This window comes from Haliaeetus albicilla, chromosome 17 (assembly GCF_947461875.1).
Source record: "Haliaeetus albicilla chromosome 17, bHalAlb1.1, whole genome shotgun sequence".
NCBI classification, from domain to species: Eukaryota; Metazoa; Chordata; class Aves; order Accipitriformes; family Accipitridae; genus Haliaeetus; species Haliaeetus albicilla.
In genome coordinates this window covers 25,347,150-25,365,013 of record NC_091499.1, presented here as the reverse complement: position 1 = coordinate 25,365,013, position 17,864 = coordinate 25,347,150, and the positions used below count along the sequence as shown (strand labels likewise).

Sequence of the window (17,864 nt, the reverse complement as noted above, 5' to 3'; positions counted from 1 at the left end):
GCCTCTCACTGCCTTTGGTGGGTGGGACTGGGTAGCTGTGGGGGCCCTTGAGCAAAGAGATCCCGTCCCCAGCACCGTTCCCTCCATTGCTGTCTCAAGCCGTGCTCACCCATGCCGAGGGTGCGGGACCCCACACCTCTGCTGGGGCATTTCTGGAGAGTGCAAGCCAAGCCACGGCTGTGCTTTCCCCCACTCTTTAGGCAAGGACAGCAGCAATGTTGTGGACTGTGGAGCGCCTTCCCTGTCACCACGGATGACCCCAGCTCCTCCCTGTCCTCCAGGCCACCGCAGCTTGTCACGTCCCCGTCTGATCTCAACAACCCATCGACACGTGTGAATCGGAGCAGCAAATAGCGTCTTCCTATCTTCACACACCCCTGCTCTGGGTTCACCCATCACTTCCCAGCAAAGGGCACAGCAGAAACAGGATCTTTTCTGCACTTGACACCTGGCTGTGACAGCCTGGAAGCTGCCCAGCTGGCCGGAGCCCTTGGCGGCCCAGAGACCTGAGCCCAGCTCCTCTTGGGAAAGGACTGGCTGCTTCCCGGGCTAGCGTGGTTCATGGGCACAGCCTTCATTTCCCATTTCCAGGCATCCAAACCACAACTGTTCCAGCCCATCGAAGCATCACCCAATATGTCACGCAGACTCTGGGCAAACAGTGCCAGGAGCATCACCCTTTCCTGCACGCAAGACCAAAGGGCAGGTGCAACCACACCAAGGGTGAGTTAGAAATACTCTGCCAGGCTTCAGCTGACCTAATGCAGCCAAGGAGGCTGCGGGAGGGGGGGACCTGCAGGGTGAGATGGTACAAAGTGGCCCTGTGAGCCACCTTCCCCTCCCTTGAAGCAGGGCTCTCTGCAGCATCTCGGGTACCTGGCAAAAGCACAGCCAATTCTTTTATTTCCTTACCTTCTAAAATTTTCTGCCGTCATCCTTTCAGCCGCCAGTAGATGGTGATACTTTATCTCCATCCAAGGTGCATGTGTACACTTCAGAGCCACGGAGGCAGCACGACAGCCTGTTTGAGAAGAGATTGAAAAATAAAAAATATATATAAATCCGAAAAGCACGCTCCGGACAACCTCCTGCTTGTGCAGGCGCTGATTTTGGAGGTCTAGCTAATATTCCCAATTTCACTCAGGGTTCCTGGCTGGATTTCCAGAGCTGCAAAAACTGCAACTTCATCACTTGCTTCCTGGTGTGATCCTTTGTGTGTGTTTGAATGAGTGCGTGAGAGGAGGCCTGAAGGCACAGCTCTTCACAGAAGCTGCACAGTCTGGGCACCAGAGCGATGAAGAAAATTTATTTATTGCTGAGAATGCAAATAACATCCTCACCGTTTCCAACGAAGCAAAATCCTGGAGGTGTGCTTGGTGACCACATTCTCTTGAAAAGCTCCCTTTATTTTACAGACTTCTCTTCTTGCAGCAAGTGAAAAACAGTGTAAATCACTAATCTGCACAGCAGTGTAAATTGTTGATCTACGCACTCCTCTGTGGAAAATGTACTCTCACACTTCCAGCTCTTATAAATTGCCTTCAGAGCTGCACTTGTGCAAGAACTAACCTGATCATAAGAAAAAAATAGACCGGATTTGGCTAAATCCTGCCTGAAATTGCAATGGCAACATTTTTGTCATTCCTGATTCATTGTCATATCATTTACTTTGGGGCAAGACTGGTGTGGTCGTGAATGATGTGGTCCTAACCACAGGCAAAGGGCAGCAGGATAAGAAAGCCCTGCCTAACGCTAAGCCGCACAGCCAGCTGCCTTGTGGGCACGCTAGGAGGGACTGAAAAAACATGGACCACAGCAGATCTTTCCCCTGTTATTGCTCCAATTACAGGCCTGATCTTCCTCTCCCAGAAGCTCTGTGGGTTGCATGCATAATCATTTTGTCTGTCCTAAAACCATTGCTAACACATGCTCTCACCCATGCAGCTGAGAGCCATTTTTGGCAGGTGCATTTCTAGACGTTCCCATCTCCATTGCCTGGAGAAATTGCTTTACAGCCTCATTAACTCACCTTGTTTTGCCTGGATCCACATCCACAGGTACTCCAGTTTGTGGCTTTGGTGCCACCAGCCTGTACAGACTGTCTCCATTTCACAGCTTAGGATTTGTCTAGCTCATGGCCTACAAAGGGCAAGAGCAAATGCCAAACCTGTGGACACCTCGTGGTAGTGAGGGCAAGGTACGACTCAAAACGCAAGAGGCTAGGCTCAATTCAGTAGTTTGCACGGGGCATTAAGATACTACCAATATGAGTCTATAACATAATTATGAAAACAGGGGTCTAAACTCAGTTCTCCGTTTTACACAAACAGTACACAAAGCCCAGCAAAACGGGCATCTGGGAGGAAAGTGGTCTCGGTTAAACCTCCCCAGCTAGAGGACGTAGCTATCAGTTGGGTTTCAGCCTTACCTACTGCACAGTTCGCAGCATGGTTTTTCCCTCAAAGTACAATTTCCAGACAACTAATTTGGACTCAAAATATCTCTCTCTCTTTTGGGTTTGAAGAAGACAGAAACCCAAATTAGAGAGGAACTGTGTGGATTTAGCAAGAGGCTGTAAACATTTCACCCAACAAAGAGAATAAGCATCAGCTGATAATTTTAGAATCCCATAAAAGAGGCAAAAGCCACCCAGGCAGATCTCAGAGAAAGACCTCCAACATACAGAAATAGGAGATAAAACAATGAAGTGCAATCAGTTCTCAGAAACTCCTGCCCAGAATGGTAAGGCTGAGATTATCCTGGCCAGAGATATCTCTAGGATTATCTGTAGGACAGAGAGAAAAGAGCAGCCGAGGCTCTGAGAGCACCGCGGTGAGGGAGCGGTGCCAGCCAGCAGCCCCAGCCTGTGTGTTTCTCACCTTCTGCGAAATGAAGTCCCGCTTTGAGCCTCTCCTGCATGTGTGGGGAATAGCTGACTGCGGCAGCTGGCAAATGGCTCTGGTGAGAACAGTAAAAGCCGTCAATAAAATTTAAAAAAAAAAAAAGAAAAAAAAAAGAAGAAGAGTGAGAGCAACAGATATATTTGACAGAAAAATCACACCAGAAGCAGGTTACGGGGAAGTGCCTGCGGAGAAGTTGCAGCTTCGGGCTAAAGAGGCACCTGCTGTGCCCACTGTTAATTAATTGCCACGGCGTCAGATGCCGCCAGAAATGCCTCACCGTGGCTATGCGACATACCGTAATGTTACGAGATGCGCCTTGCCTGTGAAAAACTAGCACTCGGTGCATCCCTCGAAGCAGCTTGCAGGGGAGTAAAACCCCTCAAGCCGTCTGGCGGGATAAACGCTCCCAGTTAGCCTGGATCCCACAGTCCTGGGACGGGACTGGGGCAGATGGAGGTTCAACAGCCTGTGCCAGGGAGGCTTCAAACCTTCGCCATCTTAAATTAGTGGTCTCAACCCAGGCACAGGAGGAGCTGCTCGTAGGAGACGTTCCCCGTGCAAACTGCTCCACACAGTTTTGGTAATTTTTGCACCCCTTCTTTACAAGATGTATCACGCGATGCCGTGACGGATGGCAGAGCCGGACCGGCCGGGAACTGCGGCAGCATCTCCTCCCAGCTCCGTGCAAGGCTGTGGAAGAGAAACGTGAGTCCCCAGACCTGGCACTCGGACCCAGACCAGCAACACCCGCTTCCCTGGAGGCACAGGGGGTTCCCCCTGCCAGCTGACAGCTCCTGCCTTCCCTTGGTGCTGCCATCAGCCGGGGCTCAGACCACCCTTCTGCTGGGCAAAGCCTCAGAGCTATCCCCCCAGCCGGGCTCCATCCCCTCTGCCTTCCCCCTGTCCCACCAAGTCCTTCACCACCTGTGAGCTGCAGGGAGTCCATCACCCCCTGCCTCCATCCCTGCTCATCCCGCTCCCCAAACCGCAAGCCCCACGTCCCCGCTGTCTCTGCCTGGAAGGGACCAGCTCTTTGCAAGGAAGGGGAAGCCTGGGCCAGCGCTGTCGAAGGATGCTCGGTCCCAGCACAACATCAGGAGCAGCATCAGGCCTGTAATACTTCCGTCCTCCCTTCTCTCAGCACCTAAGTTTTTTCATTACTCCCATACCGCTCAGCTCTCTTACCAGCCACCCCTCTTATCCCTTAAGTTTAGCTGTGAGTTTCCTATCCCTGTTTGTAAAATACTCTCAGGGATGTATCTGTCATGAGAGCAGCTCCCATCCTGAGCCCCTGCTGCATGCCAGGGATGCAGACAGCCCCGACTCTCTGGCATTTCAGCATCAGATTTATTATTAATTATCAGTGTCATTATTACACAGCACCTATGAGCCCTGGCCATCTAGCAAGCCCCGTGCAGAATATTAAAATGCTAATTTCCCTCCGAGATGAGAACTTGCTGGTGTCTCTCTGCTCATTTGTTTGCAAATGTCGTTTTCCTGTCAAGGCTGTACTCCCAGCAGGCACGGCAAGGAAACGCTTGCATAAACAGCCCCTGTTTAAGAAGCCATGTATCTCACACATTCGTGCCTTATAGCCTTAATCAGGATTACCGTGACGCTACAAGAAAACCATTTTGTATTGTCTGATGCATTTTTAAGATCTTATTGTGCCTTCAGAACACCTCGATGCAGCAACAGCTTTAGGATATATGGTGGAGGATGTAATTTTCTTCTGCAAAGCATGGCTTAGCTGGCTGTAATAAGTTATATTAAGGCGCAGCTCATTTTTGTGCCCCTGTGTAAGTCTCCAAATGGCGTGATGGTGTGTGACTGCTGCAGCTGTCCCGGGTTTTGCCCTGGTATCGGGTTCTCTCTTGGAGAGCAGGCGGCAGCGCGGCTCTTGGCAGCAACGGCTGTCCTGGGCCGGGAGCCAGCACCCGCCGGAGCTGATGGGAGCCCTTGCACCACCGCCAAAGGGCTCAGGGGCTGTGCTCCCGGTCAGAGAAACCCTCTCTATTGGCACAGGACAGAAAACCGTCTGTTTTTAATGACAGCCATTAATAGGTATGGGTTTTAATGTTAATGATAGGTAGGTGGAGAGGTGGTTCAGGGAAAGCAGAGCAAAAGGCTGCAGCCCTGCAAGTGAAGCAAAGAAGTGCTGTTACTCCTTCGCCCCCCCCCCCCCCGCCGCTGAGCTTCTTTGGAGAGCTGCATGTGAGGTGCCAACCCCCTGAGCATCACCTTCCCTTTTCACTCCCAAAGTATCTCCTGAAAACACCTGAATTCTCTTCTCCTCAGCTGCATGATTTCCAGCAGTTGACCAAGCACAGGAATTGTTTCAGTCTGCATTTTAAGGTAACTAAACCAGCATTCAGTTATATGGCAGAGAGAGCAAAAGAATTTGGCACCAGCAAATGCAAGTAAGGCAGTTCAGCTTAAAACAAACAAGCAAACGAAACCAGGATCTCTCCCTGCCGGTATTTTTTTAAGAGCCCGCCATTATTATCCCTCTGCCATTGAGCAAGACTGGCAGCATTATCTCAAAAATTGTGCAATACCCCTAACGTTTAGAACTATTTCAACAGCTCCGAGTCGTGGGGAATACAGAAACACAGCCAGAAAGTAGCTTGGAGAGAAAGATGGACAGTTTTTACAGCTTTACAGCAAATGTCACACATGTACATAGTACAGGCCGTCTCATTAAACAGGGTCTTCCTTCTTTTTACAGTCTCAGTACCCATCCCACTTACAAATACCTGCCTTACGTTAAGGCCACGTGTCTGCCTCCACATGCTGTTACGAAGCGATTGCAGTGGGGTTTGCTGCTACTAGACAGGAACTCTACGTGACCGGTAATAATCCCCTCCCCAGGTTAGGGATGCAATTGTGTTTGCAGGTGTTTAAAAGTTTATTACAAAAGAGGCATAGCTAGCACACCTGAGTGAGACAAAAGCGTCAAACAGGCTGGGACAACTGGTGGATTAAAAAAATCAAAGTTAAGATGTAGCAAAAAGCATCACAAGTACTGGCTCCTGTAACTCTCAGGGCTAAAGAAGTCACTGTTGCAGCAGCCAGAGTTGATACCCAAGGATGCTTGTCTCCTGGTACCAGAACTATTCCTGGCTTCATTTCTGAGCTGCCCACACATAGCTTTCACTCAGAGATAGTTCAAAATGTACAGAAGGGCCAAAGCAGACACACTGCCTGGTTTTGCATGGACGGATGTGCTGGAATGCCACAAACTTCCAGAAAAAACTCACCAAAAATCTCTGTCCCACACAATTGCCACTGCTCACAACCAGGGTCTGGCACTACTCCAGACTGCCCAGGCACAAAACTCAGCCTAATCCAGTCCTAGTGGGAAAAAAAGGAAGGGAACAGAGAAATACAAATCAGAACCATGGCCATGGCGGGCAGTGCTGAGCCATTTATTCCAGCCCAGCTTTTCACAGAGAGGGAAGAAATCCTGAGCAGAGACAAGCAAGACTGAGCCAACAGCATGACCAGCAGTGCTTTCTAGGGCAGGGGCTGGTTTTTGCCCGGTGTCCTTGCTGCTGGCAGGATGCTCAGACGAGCCTCCACAGCAGAGGAGGTGAATGTGGCAGCCACAGGAGAGAAGTCCCAGCTGCTGGTGGGGAGCAAGGAGCATCCCAGCCCAGCTACACCAGAGCCCTGCGGCATGTGGGCAAATCTGCTGTGCCTGCTGATGGTGCTAATGGTGCTTGACCCAGCAGGCTGGGTTCTTGGGGTGCTTTTGCTCTGCGCATTAACTTAGTCTACAGTGTTATCTGACAACTCAGATGTTAAGAAGCCAAAATACGTGCCCAGTAATCTGGAAAACAGGTTCCCTGTGCAAGCAACGAGGCTCAGTAAAAACATGGCTTATCTCCACGGCAGAGATGTGGGGGAGGGAGGCACTTGCTGTATATCACAGCATCGTTCTTCCTGCACCAGGAACACGTACAGATCCTCTTTGCCTTGTTACCCAGGCCCCAGACCACAAGAGCACTCTGCCATATAAATGGATTCAGGCATCGCTGCCCAGAAATGCAAAACTCCCAGCCGGCCAGACTGAACTCACTGACGTCTGCCCCATCGCATCGCCACAGTGCCCGACTGCCTGCGTCCCCCTCGCCCAGCCAGACCGCGCTGCTCTGCCTGCCCCAGCCCAGCAGCTTGGCAGCTCCTTCCCAGCCTGCGGGAGATCAGCCTCGGCTCTGGGCTTGGTCCCAGCGTGGCCAGGTGAAGGGCTCATCCCAGGGGCTGCTTCCCTCCGTTGGCCCCGCAGCCAAGAGTCTGCTGTGGGATCATCCTCATCTCACCCTCCTCCAGCCCCAGAGGAAAGGCGCAGATGACGCCTGCTTTGGCAAGAAAGTGCCATCGCCCTAAATCCAGCACAGCTCGGGGCCACGAAACTGCAGAGAACAGGCTGACCCTGGGGTGGTGGTCACCGCGGGCACCGCTGGAGGTGGGCAAATGGACACGGAGGTGAGATGTCAGCATCAGGATGTACGTGGATACCAGGCAATGGCAGATCAGGCATTTCAGGGCTTCGTTCTGCCAAGGCCACATCCCTCTGCAGCCCAGCCAGAGCGATGGGGTTATGGAAACAGGTTGGACAGTAAGGCAGCCTTCAGCCTCGCCAGCTGGAAGCATCACTCCGATGGGCCCCCGGTCCTACCACAAAAACATAGTGTTGTCTCTGGCCAGAGCGATACCACCAAACCACAAGAACTTTCCTTTTCCAGCTGCCTCCTGGGCTTCATCCCTCCCGTGGGATTTGCCAGCAGATGGCAGGCAACCCCTGGCAGAGCTCCCGGCCAGCCACCCTGGGCTACTGAGCTCCTCCATCCCATCCAAACAGCAGAAAGGTCTCCTCCCAGCTCTCCTGCCCCTTCCCCAGTCATCCCCATACCTGCGCCTGCACCAGTCCCAGCACTGAGCCAAACTACCCGGCCGGGGGGGTGCAGAACGCTCTGGGGGCGTTTGCAGCCCTCAAGATGGACGGAGAAGAGCTGGTGTTCAGCTAAGTGTGCGTGGAGGTGTTCAGTTCCAATAGCAGCGATGCGGAGAAGGGAGATGCACTCAGCTACTGCATGGCCATTCAGCCCAGAGAAACACTTTTACATTACAATTTAGAAGAAAGAGCAGACCTCTGACCCTATGCAGGGTTATCTGTTCAGATCAACCTTTGATATTAAATTCTTTTTTTTGTATTCAAGGAAAAAGAGGCCCATTATCAAAGACACTGTGTCAACAGCAAGGAGCAAACATACTGCACTGCAGACTTCAGATTCAGGGCCCCTGTACCTACTCATCCTGGTCGGGCATTGCCCAGGACACAGGCAAACAAAAACCACATTTTACAAATCCTGTCATAACACCACGGAGGCTGCTGGCAGAGAGACTTGCCAAGCAGAAAACGGCAATGGCTAGGGACAGACGTTTCATTTTCAAGCCTCAAGAAGCTGTTTGCAAAAGCAAAGTCAGACTGCAACAGCTTTGCTCTGAAGCCTCCCAGTGAAACCAGTGACAAGTCTGCTCCGAAAGGCTCTAGGATAGGAATTGGCTCAGACCTGCGCTCAAACTGTTTGCGATTTATGTGACAGGGAGCATTCAGCCAAACTCCCATCAAGAAATGTGAATTCAAACATTTGTACGTAGCTGTCTGTTAAGAGGGGAAAAAACCCACAAAACAAAACCCCTAACTGATAAACAGCACCAGCTTCCAAAAGAGCAACTCCTCTCTTGGCAGGGCTGCAAACCCCGGCTCTCCCCAGCTCACCGGGAGCCATGGCCGGTACCGGTGGGACGGCGCTGGCTCCGTGGCCATTTCAGCTCAGCTGAGCAGCCCCAGCTCTGCGGGCTGCTGGGCTTCACGGCTCTTCCTCCTCCTCCAGCTCGTACATACTCTCACCGGCTGCCAAAGGGCATCGTACACAGTCTGTACGTTATTCATGCTCTGGCACCGGGGACACGCAGGGCCCGGGCACTCGCAACCCGAGGTGTTCCTCCCTGCGGCTCTCCCCTCGCAGATGCACGCGTAGCAGCTCAGAGGAGTTAAAACGTCTCTCCCAGCCTTTGGTTAACCAGCGCGACCGGTGGGTTTTCACCCTCCTGTTGGTGCCGCCGGGGGCCACATGCCGACCACAGCATCCAGCAGCCTCCTGACCACCTCTGCCCTGTCCGCGCACAGACGACGCGCAGGCTGGCGTGGTCCCAGCGCGGCTGCGGGGCTGCTCGCCTCTCCAAGCGCGACGGGAGCTACGGCACAGCCCTCGAGGGGCCAGCTCTGCCCGCGCAGGGTGCGCGCCGCCCCATACCTCTCATCTTCTACACACGTTCCCCTGGGGGCTGCGCTGGTTCCTCGGAGCCAGGACAGCCATCGCCCCTGCAGCCGTGCCCGCTGGGCACTCCTCTGAGCAGAGCTGGGGTTTGGAAGAGCCACAGCTTTACCGTCCCGATGCCTGAACTTGCCGCAGCCCAGCCCTACCTTGTCTCCATGGGATAGTTCTATGTCTTCAGGCTAGCAGTGGCTCAGAGAGATTTCAGGCCCTTTGCTCCCAGGCTCACGTTGTTTCTGGAGCTTTCAGCAACCCTCCTGAAAGTGGGGGTTGCACATCGTGACCAGCAGCTTCACAGAGCGGCTTCTGGTGAACACCGTCACATTGCTGCTGTGAGCCGTACCGCGAACATCTCTCTCGGCCTGGGTGTGCTCCCAGCCGAGCGTGCTGCCTTGGAGTTGTGCTCCGCTAAACACAGCAGCGTGAGATGATAATCTCGTCTTCTGACTCCAAATCTTCCTCCTGAGATGCTGGTGCCTGACACAGCCCTGCTCACATGTAGCTAGATTTAGTTAGACTCTTCATATTAAACAGGTCAGAAATGACTTATCCCTTTACACTTCATAATAAAATGGGCAAAAAAATTTTAGTCTATGTGTCTCTGGACAGTAGGGGGGAACCACAGGTCTGTGATGACCCCACCACCACTGAGGTCCAACAGCAGTGACTGCTGCAGGCTCATGCTGCCCAGCTAGGCAGCAAGGAGAACAAGCATGCTGGTGTTCCAAGAGCCCAGTGGAGGCATCAAAAAGGGGCTTCCAACCCCTCACTGGACAACCTCGTGTAAAAAACAGAAGCCAGGAGCAACTCCTGCAGAATGGCACTTGCTCACCGTTCTATCACAGGACCATAGAACCATTTAGATTGGAAAAGACCTTTAAGATCATCAAGTGCAATCATAAACCTAATACTGCCAAGTCCACCAAGCTGAGACAAAGTCAGCCTAGCCTGTTCCCACCAGGCTCGCTGGGTCTCGCACGCACACACGCATACACACATGCACATGCGGCTGTTAAAGCATGTTCTGGTGACAGAGAAATGCGGGGTGATTCAAAAGAAAATAATGGAGCCGCTCCCACCTGCCCGTGTGAACGTGAATCATGTGGGCTCAAACCCCAGCCAGATACAAATCAACAGATCATAAATGAAATATAAAAGAGCATCCCCTGAGGCTTGGCAGCCTCCTCCACCTCTCTCCCCCCTCCCGGGACGTCAGTCCCTCTAATGGGCTCTGGCAGGGTTTGTTCACACCCTCCCTAAATAACCCCATGCTCATTCCCTGCCACCACCTGCAAAGGGAAGCAAAAGTGTTCATTTTCAAGGGCTTTCCCAGAAAGGTCCCCCTCTTGCCCTCTTCTTCCAGGCTGGAAGAGTTATTTGAGTCAGTGTAGGTCTTTTGCTGGTAGTCTTCCCCCAGAGCAGCCGCCACCCGGGACTTTGGGGCAGGCAGGTAGGGCTGCAAAAGGAGGGGGTCAAGAAAATGATGCCGGTGGGGTGCTCAGGGTCCCTCTCTGCAGAGCACGAGGGGCAGCCAGGCCCCTCCTTGCCTTTTGAGGCAGCAAGTCATCCCGCAGCCCTGCAACACAACCCCAAAAACTCCCTTCTTGCTTTAGCCCCTCCGCTGCCTCCCCTCCCTCGGCGGGACGGGGCTGCCGGCCTGGCCGATGATTTACGGAGGCAGCAGCTCTCTACTGGCGGAGGGCTCGCACGAACCGTGTCTCGCCGAATCCGGAGGGGCCAGCGGGAGCCCCGCACGAGCACAGCATTTGCAGACCTTCTTTTGCCTGTCATGGCCAAGGAATCCGAATTTCCACCAGCCTTTTCTGTTTGACTTACAGGTCAATGAGATCCATTTTCTCAGCAAGACTCATGTCCTCCAAGCAGAAGATCCAGCTTCAATGGCAGATGATGTCTAGCGTACCGCTGAACCAGCTGGCTCTCTCCCACGTAGGATTTTTCTTTTCTTTCTAGCTTCTTCAGTAGTCTCCCACAAGGTGCATGATGCTTCCATCCACAACGGTATAATATGTAAGAAAATTTGAAGACGATAATCCCAAAAGGGCTCAGGCCGTGCTCTGAAATACGTGCTGTAACATTACATGTCCTGATGGACGAACACCAGAGCTGCCAGACAGCTCCCCAGGACAGCCAGGACCCAGGCAGCGTTGGCAGGAGAACATCCTCCCTAGCAGTAAAAGCAAAGTGAAACAAACCACCCAACGGCTCTCTGAATATACTCTTTTTTTTTTTTTTAATGCATCTACCATTAGCCATAAAATCATATCCTCAGGTGCAGGCTGCCAGGCATCTGGAGAAGAGAGGGTTTGTGTAAGACTGGGCAAAGCTGAGCCACGGTATGAAGAGGGACATTTTAGCCAAAGCTTACAGCAGCCCTAGCAGGTGAGAACAGAGCAGGGAAAAAAAGATGGGAGGGGATCAGACCTCCCCCAAATCCATCCAAATCCAGTGAACCACCCTTTACTGTATGACCCTCCTGCGGGACAGACCTTAAACACACCAAAATGAGATCTGGATCTGGGGCACTGCACAGAAGCAGGAGGACACACTTCAAAAAACTTCCAGAAGTCCTACCCTCACCCACACGTGGGACTCTTCCAAGAAACGTCAGGACCTAAAAACGCGTTGGAAGACGGGTAGCGCAGGCTCACTCTATGGAGGCACGCAACCACGGAGCTGCGGCAGCTCGGTGCGTCACCTTTTCAGAGTCAGGAGCGAGCTGGTCCTCACGTGGCACCTTCCACCTCTGCCTCTCCCATGGCGCGCGTGGGGAGGAGAGGCAGCGCGCAACATGCCCATCGCTGCGCTGGCTGGCACCTTGCTCCTGGCTTTGGTCTTTTTCACACTTTCAGCCGCTTGTGCTCTCATTTGCAAGGGCAGGAATTGCAACTGGTCTCCAGGGTGGGGGTCCAGAGAGTTTTCCGAAACACCAGGGTGTTTGTAAAGCATCCGAGAAAGCAGACCCCGCCGCCGGACCCTCTCTGTCCCGGACAGGAGAGCGTGGCAGCAGCGGTGCTACCCTCTCCTGGCTTGCCCCGGGCGCTTCTGGCACCTTCCCAAGACGCCCACTGCCTGCAACGTGTGCTGACAGCTTGCGTAAGGTGGGCCCGCTGCTCCTGGGGGCTGGATAATCTCCTTTCCCATCTCACATGTGGGCTTTGCGGTCGGAGCCGCGACGGCACGTCGCGTTCACCACCCCTTGGATTTTCCCACCGCAGCTGCAACCCGAGAGGGGACCTCTGCGCCAACCCCACCGCTTCCAGACCCTCTCAGAGGACCGACCCACTCGAGAGTTTGCAAACACCCATGGTAGCAAACCTCCACATCAGACGGGTGCCGCAGTCCATGCAGAGGCTGACACATCTGCCACGGCACAGGTCACCTCCCCTGGCAGGAGGGCTGGTTCTGGGTCAGGATCCCCACCAGCAGCCGTGGGGCTGGGAGCAGGTCCCGCACCCAGCTGAAGGAAGCGATTGTGTTACTTGGTGGGGACGTCTGGCCCCGAACATCCTAAGCTGCGGTACGTGGTGTAAACCTGAAACCTGCTCTATGAATGCTCAACGCTGTTATATTTAGTATGCATAGCTATTCTAGCTACACAGGGTATCCTGTTTTCCCACTGCGTTTTTGGGAAACGCATTATTCCTTAGCTCCGCATTTGGATACATGCGTGAGAGGAGCAAGACACAGGAAACTTGGTTAGTCTTTTTTTTTTTTTTTTTAATTTAAGAGGTGACAGATGACTACCAGTGCCAACACGGTTTTATTAGCCATGCTGGCCTAAACAAACTTAGGACATATCCTAATAATTTAAATGAGCATACTGCTGGAGTTGACCTGTCTGGCAAGATCCTGAAATCCAAAAGCAAAAGTGTGTTTTGTTTTGACATCCACATGTAGCTTATCCAGACACCATCCCTGATCCCACAGAAGTAGGGATCTTTCCCACTCTTCCCCTGTCCCCTCCAAGTATGCCATGTCACATGCACTGGAATCTCAGTCCACACGAGGGCAAGACTGAATACTGCTATGGTGCTCTTCTGATTTCATTTTCAAGGTAGTGTATAGACTACCCAGTCACAGACCAGTGAATTGCTGGTCTCCCCACAGTCATATGCAAAACATCATGAAGGAGCTAGGTAGAACACAAACGGATTACCTCAGCTCTGATACACGAGAAACTGCAGTGATAATGCGGTCTTGGAATAGTACAACCATCGTGTATTAATAAAAGCATGACGCACTACGACAGATATATGAGTTTGGCACGTTAGGTGGGAAAGAACATGCCTGCTTCTGATCTAGCTGGCAAGTCGTTTCTTACGTCCTCCAGCACACACGATCCACTGACAAGTATTTTATAAGATATACAATAACAAGCCACAGTTGAGCATTTCTCCACAGACAATATATGTAAATGTTATCATGTGAGATTGAGTTCTTGGAGATGAAAGCGTACAGCCACTGCGTAAATATGATACTAGTCACTATCTCAGATGACTCAAATACACTGTAACAGCTCTAATATCGCTCTGGGTGATAACAGAGGTTACTTTATTCCTGATTCCCAGAACTGACTGTCTCAAAGTCACAGGGGACTTCCAGCTTTCACCCAGCAGCAGCACGATGTAGAAGCAACTCTTGATAATCCCCATTGGGACTTGCCCACCAGGGCGTGTTAGAAGATGTCCCCATTGTTTCTTAAATGGGTAGGGATTTATTTCTATGCTTGTGGGATACTGCAAGCTACAAGAAACTTTTAAACAAAAGCTCCATTATTACCAGGGGGAGTATTTTGAAACCATAAACTATGCAGATCTTCATACATTTGTGGGTGGGTAAGACCAAAAAGTCTATAAACTTCTTGACATGATTGAGTCAATCTGCTTGTGACATGCAGGGAATTTTGTCAAGGTCACTCACTGCTGTCAGCTTCACTAGGTATAGCTTCTACAGTTGTGATGCTATACTTACAAGATAAACATTTCTCTTTCAAATTCTGTTTCCCAACAACTGCAGTTACTACACAATGTCATGATGCTATTTGCCTGCTTGAATCTCCTCTGCTGCAGCAAAAGGAGGACAGCAGCAAGGGAGAAGCCTCATCTCCTTTGGTTCCTCTTTGTTAGCAAGTTAACTTTCTGCGTTTTACTGCCAAAATCAAACTGCTAGAAACTGTCCTTCTTTCTTCTGTACCAGTGCAAGAAAAATTAAAATAGGTTGAAAACAGAAAATCAATTATAATTTTGCAAACTACTCATTCTACACTATATTAGGTAATGGCAAGACCAACAACAGATATTTTTTGAACTGTACAGCCTAGCAATAATAATACGAACGGATGATTGACAACCATCTCATAGCACTGTCTATCAAACTGGAGGACTACAGGAGCCTTTTGCAATAAGACTTTAAGCCTTTAATTTTTCAGTTCTCTGGCTCATCTTTTAGCTAAGGAAGTATGTTTTCTTTAAAAGCTGATTGCTTTTCCACAGACCTGTGTGACCTAAGCTTACAGGTTAAAGTTCAGTGTCCACTTGTGTAAATTGTCTGCAAGACTCCAAACTGACAATCGTGCCCCTGACCAGGTCAAGCATGCGGAGTTAGAGGTCATCTTTCCAGAGCAGGGCTATGCCACGCTGCCCAGATAAGGGCAGAAAGTATTTTTAACAATATAAATGTTAAAAATACACATTTAAATGTATTTAAAAGTTCATCCTGTTCTGGAGAACTTCAGACACCTAAATTTGATAGCATTGAAACTTTGTACAAAATCAAAAGGCTGTACGCTTCCATTGTTTCTCGTGTTTTTTTTTTAAATCTAACATCCCAAGGAATTCCCATTTGTGGATGCAGGCAAGAATCCTACCAATGTAGGCTCAAATGCAGGCCGTGGAGAGGAAGTCTGAGCCATACATCATTCGGCAGAACCTGGTCCATAATTAAAACTTTGTCTACTGATGATAGGTGTGAAGAATTCCTTTCTTCAGTGCTCCACATATTGGATTTTTTATTACTTAAGACACATGATTAGTCTTGTGGGATAGAGATTACATAAAATGCATTACTGCTGGCTACCATGTCACATCTAAGACTCAGTAACAAATACCTGATTTTTTTTGTTCCTTATTTTAAAAAGTCATATTTAAAAAATAATGCAGATTCTCCTTCACTAATTTATTTACAACATTTACTGCTAGTGTAAGCAAAGTAAAACTCCATTCTGACAATGGACTGGGGCAAAGGTATCCTTTCTGCAATGACTTCAAACACCAGTTGGAGATTTCACATAATTTCTTACCGAACATCATCAAAAGACATTTTAGCTAAAAGAGGGTATTGCTGAATATTTCATTCAGCCATGTGCTCAATGTATGCAATGTACATGTAAAAGTTACATACTCTCAAGTTCTCTCTGACCTCTTCAAGATACTTCGAAGAACACACTACAAAATAAATCACAGAAATGGCCTGTTACAGTCCATACAATACACTTACCAGTACGCTGGTACACAAAGCTGGAAAAACTGATCCTGTAGCAGTATTTCAAGGCAAGCACACTATATACAAATTATTAGGTAGGTTGGCATTACTTTCAGACTTCACATAATAATAATCATTATTTCTTTAAACACCTACTCTGGATTATCTTGGATATCTGTTACCTAACAACAGTGGTGTTCCCACAGCCATTTCAGCAGCTCAGCTATGACTGTACACACATCTTTCATAGCCTCGTTGGTGGTTTTAATCTACCTCCAACAATTATTGTTCTAATAAATATTTCTTGCAAATGAAAAAAATCGTTGTAGTAATCATGCAATAATATTTTTTTACATTACTATAAAAACACCAAAATAAAGCTTCTGGCTTTTCTGGGATCTTAAACAAGGGCATGAAGTTGTCTTGGAAGAGCAATACCTACCTGCTAAAAAAACATTACAGGTAAACCATCGTTAACCTTTACTGGCTATTGGAACAATGCTTGCTAAGTTCCATGTTTAGCCAGATCAAATTGATACTTGGCACCAATATGATGGTTTTTGTGTTCAAACAGCACGTGGGCATTACTCCTTATACTACTACTGCATCTTGTCCAGTAGTAAAAAACCGTTATATGACAGTGATTATTATTTGTATTAGAGAGTGCAGGCAAGTGCCAGTCATGAAGCTACTGTATGAGGACAAAACAAGCATTCCTGTCTCTGGGAGCTTACAACGGGTGTACAGGAAGGTGACAGATGGATACAGATAGACTGGAGGGTGTAAAGAAACACTGGGACAGTTTTCATTAATGCAATAGGTACAACTCATAGCACACCAGTAGCTTAAAATACTGAACTTGTGTAGACATCAAAGCCAAAGGGTTTTAATGAGGGATGCAGAAGACACCCAGGAGGGAATTTTTCAGAAATCTATGCAACAGGTCTTCGGGAGCAATAGGCAATTGGAAACAGAGCATAAAAATGCTTATTTGGAAATCTAAAATGTGGGGGTGGGGTGTGTAGAGGTTGACCTGGTGGGACAATCAGACGAGGAGATAGCTTAGATAACTTCTTGATTTGAGTAAGAGGGATGGGGTAACAGCAGGCTTTGGCAGTGATGTGCAAGTGAAGAGAGCAGCTTTAGACCTCATGCAACAGAGATGGCAGAGCCAGGGCAGTTAACGCAGGAAGCAACAAGTCAAAACAAGAAACTAACAAACAACCTACTCTGCAACTTTCTGAATGGCTGTGAAATGTAAGTTGTCTAGCTGTCAAGGACAGAAAAAGAGATGACACCACAATTCACATCAGTATGATGAAGCTGGATTAGACTGTAAATTGCATGACCAGGCAGGAAAAACAGAGAGAGATGCTGTAGAAGAACAAAGACTGGGACAGAGCCAACACAGGAGGTTTTAAGAAGGACATCCAAGTCAAAGCTGCTGACTAAGCACAATCTGACCAACAAACAGGACAGCAGAAGCAGAAAGGAAACTATGAGGGATACAGAGCTGGGGATGCTCAGTCATGTTGAGGCTGAAGCAACAGCTCTTTATCCATGAGGTGTCAGAGATGCAGACCAAGCTTTTTGGCAAAAGGCTACTTCTATTCTCACCCTTGTGCAAAAGGCACATCAGAAACCAAAGCCTGTTAACGCGATTGGTAGTGCAAGTAAATCCCAACCATTCTTACCCATGCAACTGTTATGGAGAAGACAGGTGGGATTTTTGGAAGAATTGCCCATCTGTGAAACAATGGCTAGATGGAGCAGAAACACAGACTCGCAAAGCACACAAAACCCCACTTTGAAAACCCACCAATATGCTCTAGCTCGTGCTTTCCATGTTGTCACCTGAAACACTTGAAATCCTCCAAGATCCAGCAGGAGGAAAAAGTTAGAGGGCATTTAGCTTTACAATGCAGTAAACCAGCTTTTTCTCAGAGGACATGTCTATAGGATTGTCACACAAGAAATAATGAATCTCAACAAGTGGCATCGGCGTGGCATGCCAGAATACTTTAAGCGGAGGGCAAAACCTAAGAGAACCACTCCATCGATTCTGTTTTCCATAAGGCTTCATTCTATTTTGATAGACACGTACCCATGAATATCC

At 49.5% G+C, this 17,864-nt stretch overlaps 1 protein-coding gene across 3 annotated transcripts in view; it reads right to left on the bottom strand.

Moving 5' to 3' along the window:
• SLC22A16 (solute carrier family 22 member 16) overlaps positions 1 to 12,735 on the bottom strand; it is a 68,085-nt gene extending 55,350 nt beyond the window's left edge. For 2 of the 3 annotated variants that reach the window (XM_069805081.1, XM_069805083.1), the window contains exons 1-3: positions 10,537 to 12,735; positions 2,880 to 2,958; positions 913 to 1,021 (exon numbers count right to left, since the gene is read on the bottom strand). The gene's annotated coding sequence lies outside the window, so the exon portion shown is untranslated. Of the gene's footprint in view, positions 1 to 912; positions 1,022 to 2,879; positions 2,973 to 10,536 lie in introns of those variants that run through there. The other variant, XM_069805082.1, reaches the window with a different exon arrangement.
• Positions 12,736 to 17,864: the final 5,129 nt, after the last annotated feature.